Raw genomic sequence first — 6,000 nt, 5'->3', positions numbered from 1 at the left:
AATATGAGGCTTTAAAAGTACTTCCCACTGTGTTTTATTTCCAGATACATCAGTAATCAGTATTTATGGTTATAATCACATTTCCTTAAAACAAGTTAATCAAATTCTCAAAAAAAAAAAAAGACTCTTTTCATAATGCTTCTTATAAATTAGTTGCTTCCATTCCATACAAGTCTGTTTAATCTCTCTGAAGATCATGGATTTGACTGCAATGTTATTTTTTCATTTAAACATAACTGTTTTTCCGTAGTGATCTTTTGTTTGCTTGATAGAAAAAATGGTGTGTATTTTTTTGTTTATGTTTTTTCATCAAATATGTTATTCTAGACTACTTTTGTTTCTCCTATCTTGAATTCAATTAGACTTTAACAATTGTCTCTTCATGATTTATGTTGTCTCACCATTCCCCTAGCTTACATTGATGTCTCTGATCTTCTTTCCTCATTGCTTACAATTTGACATCTATCTTTTAATGTAAATCTTTTCAAAGTCATCATAATGACTTTATTGTCAAATATCTGTCTGTAATTACTTCATCGTCCTGGTACTCATTCTAATATTTCTCCTTGTGTTTGTGTAAATGAATTTTCTATTTGTATTTGTATTCCTATATCCCTGTTCTTTGCTGCAGCCTTTTTTACATTTCTCCTCCACACTTCTTATATTTTATCTCCTTAATGACTTTTCCTCTTAACTCCCTTAAATCTTCTACTAACTTTGCAATTTCATGTTTGAAATTCTAAATTTCCTTACTGTTTATTTCCTATTGCTCCAAAAGAATTATATGAACAAACTTTGCATTCTCCATTTTGTTTATTAACTTTCTCTACAAAAATTAATCTTGACTTCTGCTTCTGTTACATTGTTCTCTTCAATCTTTGTTTATGAAATGTTCACTTTATTGTTATTCATGTTAGTAGCAATTATTTAAGGGGAGGAAGCATGTTACCAGCGTTTCTCACTCAGGTTCTCTATCAGGTTTTAGTTTGTAAGACAATGGGTAGATACTCTTCCCATTCTTTCTGGAGTGGATCACTCATTAAATTAAAATTTTCTTGCCCATCATTTTGTTTTATATCTTTTTTTTGTCCGTGTTTATAGATAGTTATTTGCTACTTAAAATCTATCCATCAATTGCTTTTTTAAAGATTTTCTTTGTATACGTTTTAGTTTTGTGACTGCATTTTGATTTAGTACTCCAACCAAACATTGATAATATTGTCAAATATACAATGACCGGCCTAAAATATTCAAAAACAAGCACTCTAATTGGCCAGCCTAACCAGCGTGCCCACTGTAAATCAGAGAGTATACAAACGTAAAAAAAGTCTGGTCGCTAGGACTTTTTCCCGTTAGTATATCTCGCATTTTTTTTACTTTTACTTTTTTTTTACTATAAAAAGAAACCGGAAGACTTAAACCAACAGAGGAAGATGGCATAGACAAAAATAAAAGGCTAATCAGGCAAGTTCTGCAAAACTTAAAAAAACTTACCCGATTATTCTTTTATTTTGTTTGCCCTGACTCTCCCCAAGGTAAATAGTTTCCCGGTTTCTTTATTGTATTAAAAAAAAGAAGAAGAACAAGCAGCAGAGATCTTCCTTTCTCCATTGCAACAGTTGCACAACACTGATGTACTGCGTAAGCGTTGGGACACAAGTTCCATACACATGCGCAGTACATCAAATAAGCTGCACAATACATTCAAAACATGGAAGGGAAGCACAGAGACATTATACAAAGAAATTATTTAAGAAAAGTGAGTATTTTTTTTCTTAAATAATGTCATTGTATAATAGCAATAACCCACGGCTGAGTGTGGGCAAATCCAGCATTACCCACACCCATCCATGGGTTATTGCTTAATTGTTTTATTCTCTTAACATCTTTACTTAACCGAATATCCTGAATATCTACCTTTTCCTCTTTCTCCAGGTTTTGTAAGAGTTCTGAAGTATTGAAATCTAAAGTGGCATTAAAAGAAATAGCATCCATTTCTATTTCTTTATCTGTTGCAGCATACAGTATTATAGTAGTATGATCTACACCTTCTAATTCACCTTTGTACTCTAGGAATGGCTTCTCTGATTACAAATTATCTGCTCACTGTTAGCCTGCCGCTTACTTGAATGTGCAACTATTTAAGAGTATAAACATTTAACTGCTTCAACTGCCAGATGATATTAACAGCAAGAAAGCTGGGTCAGACCATATATTTATACATGAAAAAGACTGCAGAACTCACAAATCTACACTTTGTACTATTTAAAGTAAAATAAATGTGCATTTTATGTAGACATACAAGCTGTATAGTAACATACAATGTAGAATTAACTGTTACACCCCTTGTACTACTTTCTAGTGGGCTAATAACTCCAAGCTCTAACAGCAATAAACTTTGCTTTGCTTGTTACACCAACAATTTGTTCAAAATAATAATATAAAACTTATACTAGATGTGAGCAGAAGCAATTACAACCATTTTTACTCTTCCCTTATTTCCAGTACTTTCTTTGCTTACTTCATGTGTTACTTCTAAACATGATGTTCCTGTCACACTGCAATTGAATGTCAGGTCTGTATCTCTTATTAAATTGTAACAGAATATAAGTTATAAGATTATGACATTAAATACAGTGTCTAAATGATGACAATTTAAACAAGACTGATTAATCTTACAAGAACAGCACAACAATTGCTCATACAGCTAAGAAGTAGAATCCATACTCACTTCATGCTCAGCCAATCTTCTTTTCAACTCAGAACATACAAATAATCGGGTCTATATTACAAACTCAAAGTTACTGAACTTTTGAAAGAAAATGAAAAAAAAAAGTTACTGAACTTTGAATACCATGTGGTCGACACCATATGATCGAAGTTCAGTAACTTCGAATACATAATAAAACAATAAAAAAATAAAGGGAATGACAGCTAATTGCTGTAAGCAGGGGGGCAAGCCTCGCTGCACCCCCCCACACACCCTGCTACTTAAATATACCAACTCCGAGATCAGTGTAGGAAAGGAAAATTTCATTTCCGCACTGTAGTGCACTGAAGTGCGAGCTTGGAGTTGCTATATTTAAGTAGCAGGGGTGTGGGGGGTACAGCGGGGCTTGCCCCCCTGCTTATAGCACTTACTTCTGTTTCCTTTTTTTTTTTTTTATTACGTATACAAAGTTACTGCACTTTAATCATATGGTGTCGACCATATGGTATTCGAAGTTCAGTAACTTCGAGTTTGTAATATAGACCCCAAATAATCTCATACAAAGCATCAACAATAAATGTAATATTTGTGCATGTTTCAGAACAGAAATATTTTAAGAAAACCAACAGGAGATTCAGAAAATCATTGATACACCACTATATGTCCGTTTCAGTGGCTCTACTACAGCACACTTGCCTTAAGCCTTTTGCGGATTTCAACCTAATCTGATTTTTCAAGGTGTGTATTGTTAAGCAAATAATCCATCGAACCAGCTAACAAACTGTTAGTCTCTGCTAAATGTTAACACTTGCTGTACTGGTAACTATCCAATGCAAATGTATCATCAGTCTTCAATGTGCCTTCTGATATCCCATTGCAATTCTTTAATTACCACCATACCAACTTATTGCTATTCTAATTTTCTCTGGGTTTTTTCCCTCTGATTGCCTTCCCAACGCTCCATGATGTTCAGCCTTGTTCCAACTTCTAGATTACACTTTATCATTGCCATTTCAGATGTATTTTGAAAACACTCACTTTTTCAGTTTACAAAATAATGCAAACTCATCCCATTACTAGATTAAAAATCACAGGATTGCACCTGCTTATATTTAAAATATGGGGGAAATTAATATATTCATTTAATAAGAAAATGTATAAGTTAATACAACTTGACAGAAAACTAAAACTAACTTTTAACTATAATTTAAAATTTTATACTACAGCTTCCAGCTATTTTGGGCAAGTACTCTCTGTGATTCATAATAATGGCCATTAAATTGATGACCTTTACATCCCTTTAGGGCTGTAAATGCTAAAGAGATGAGTATTTAATCTGGCACACCTATTTCAATAACACAAACTATCCAAGGACAGCCATGGTAATCTGTCTAGGAGGGAGCCGTTTATAATCTCAAAATACTAAAATGTCGAATTTCAGTATCTCGAGACTATAAACCCGAATGTTTAAAACAGCCAAAGTTCATAATCGCAAATTCAAATATCTCAAATTCGTGGTTATGGCCTTATGCTACATGATGTCCAGGATTGTGTGTTTATGGTGTGCGGTGCTGTGTTTGGATCTAGCTGTTTTGTCAGGTAATTGAGTGTTTTGCAAGGGATTTGAGTGGGAGTTAGAGTGTGTTTGAGTGTGCTGATATGTTTGATGTGTGTGTGAGGGACCGGAAAATGTGCGTGTGTGAGTTTGCTTTTGGTTTGTGCGATCTCAGAGTTAGTATATATATATATATATATATATATATATATATATATATATATATATATATATATATATATATATGTAGGGGTGACTTGCCCCCCTGATGTGTGTATGAATTGTGTATGGGTGTAGTTTTTGTTTGTTTATGTTGTTATGTGGGTGTTGTGGTGTATGTATGGTGTAGTATATGCGGTTTGTTCTGTGTTTTGAATTTCACGGTTTTGGGCTCGGGGTTTTTGTAGTTTTGGTGTTTTGTGGATTCGGTTTCATAGTTTCGAGATACTGAAATTCGATTTTTCAGTATTTCGAGAGTATGAAATGAACCCTTCTAGGGATACCAATATCTGGGTTAATTTTGTTTTATGGTGACTGTCTCTCCAAGTCATCTGCTTTTAATCTAAACTATTAAAGAAAGATTGTTATCACAGCAGTAATTAAACATAACACTTCCTGAGAAAACTTCATTTGTGAGACGACTTGGAATTCAACATTCTTGCAACATAGCATAATTTTTTTCCTGGAAATTCTATTGGTGTTTGTCATTATAATTGTTTTGGTCATGATCAATTCAACAGTGTCCTTAGCCTATGACCATGGTGGGCATATGCATCTGTGATAAATAGCTACATTATTATAAAACTTCTTGAAATGGATATGGCTGGGCTGATAGCCTTGTGAATTCTTAACAGTTTGAACATGTTTTATCTACTGGTAAACGGTATTTGGATAAGGTAACACAACATCTTTACTTTATCATGGAACATCTATAATATCCGTCAGGTCATAAGTAAAAGACAGATTTATTGTTGGCTGGTTCTCAAAATAAAAAAAAAATGCTAGCATATAAAGAGATATCCAAATGATTTCATACAATTGACTTCTGAACTAGTACATTGATATTTCTGTCTGTGTTTCCTTGGCAAAGCTGTTCAGCATACTTTTTATCATTCTGCCAGTCTTAATGAATAAAATATTTTCCTTTATAAATGCTTTAGTTTTTGACTTACCCAGAGGAGCTATGTGTAATGTCTCTATGACTCTTCTTTGCAAAGAAACAGGGATGAACAGGCATGTACCTTTAAGAACATAATTTTCTAATGTTGGTCTGAAGTATCATTCTAACAGCTCTTATATCTCTTAGGGAGCATTTGAATCAGATCTTTCCCTCTGTGAGCAAGGTATTATAGACACAGAATGTACTCATCTTTTATAAGAAGACAATCCTTTTTACTGCCTTCCTCTGTCTGTTCTAGTTTGAGTGCCCTGGGAACTGCACATCCTGTTGTCATATTTACATACCATATAATGCCACAAGCTCATCAAACTTCCCCCTATTCTCCACTTTCAGATAGATATTTTCAGCGGTAGCTTCAGTGTTGTCATTTTCTTTGTTGTATTTGCCTATGAAATAAAGCAACAATAGACTCATTTGATATTTTTTGTTTTGGTAAGCATAGTTTGGGTTTAGATTTATTGAAGAGAATCTCCACTGGTTTGTAGTCAGTTACTAGTACTACATGGTTCATAGGTTCATAAGTTGATACTAGGCTATCGACCCTAGGGCCTATAC

Source organism: Protopterus annectens, chromosome 4.part1 (assembly GCF_019279795.1).
Source record: "Protopterus annectens isolate FY-2018-M chromosome 4.part1, PAN1.0, whole genome shotgun sequence".
NCBI lineage: Eukaryota > Metazoa > Chordata > Ceratodontiformes > Protopteridae > Protopterus > Protopterus annectens.
This window is presented reverse-complemented; position numbering follows the sequence as displayed.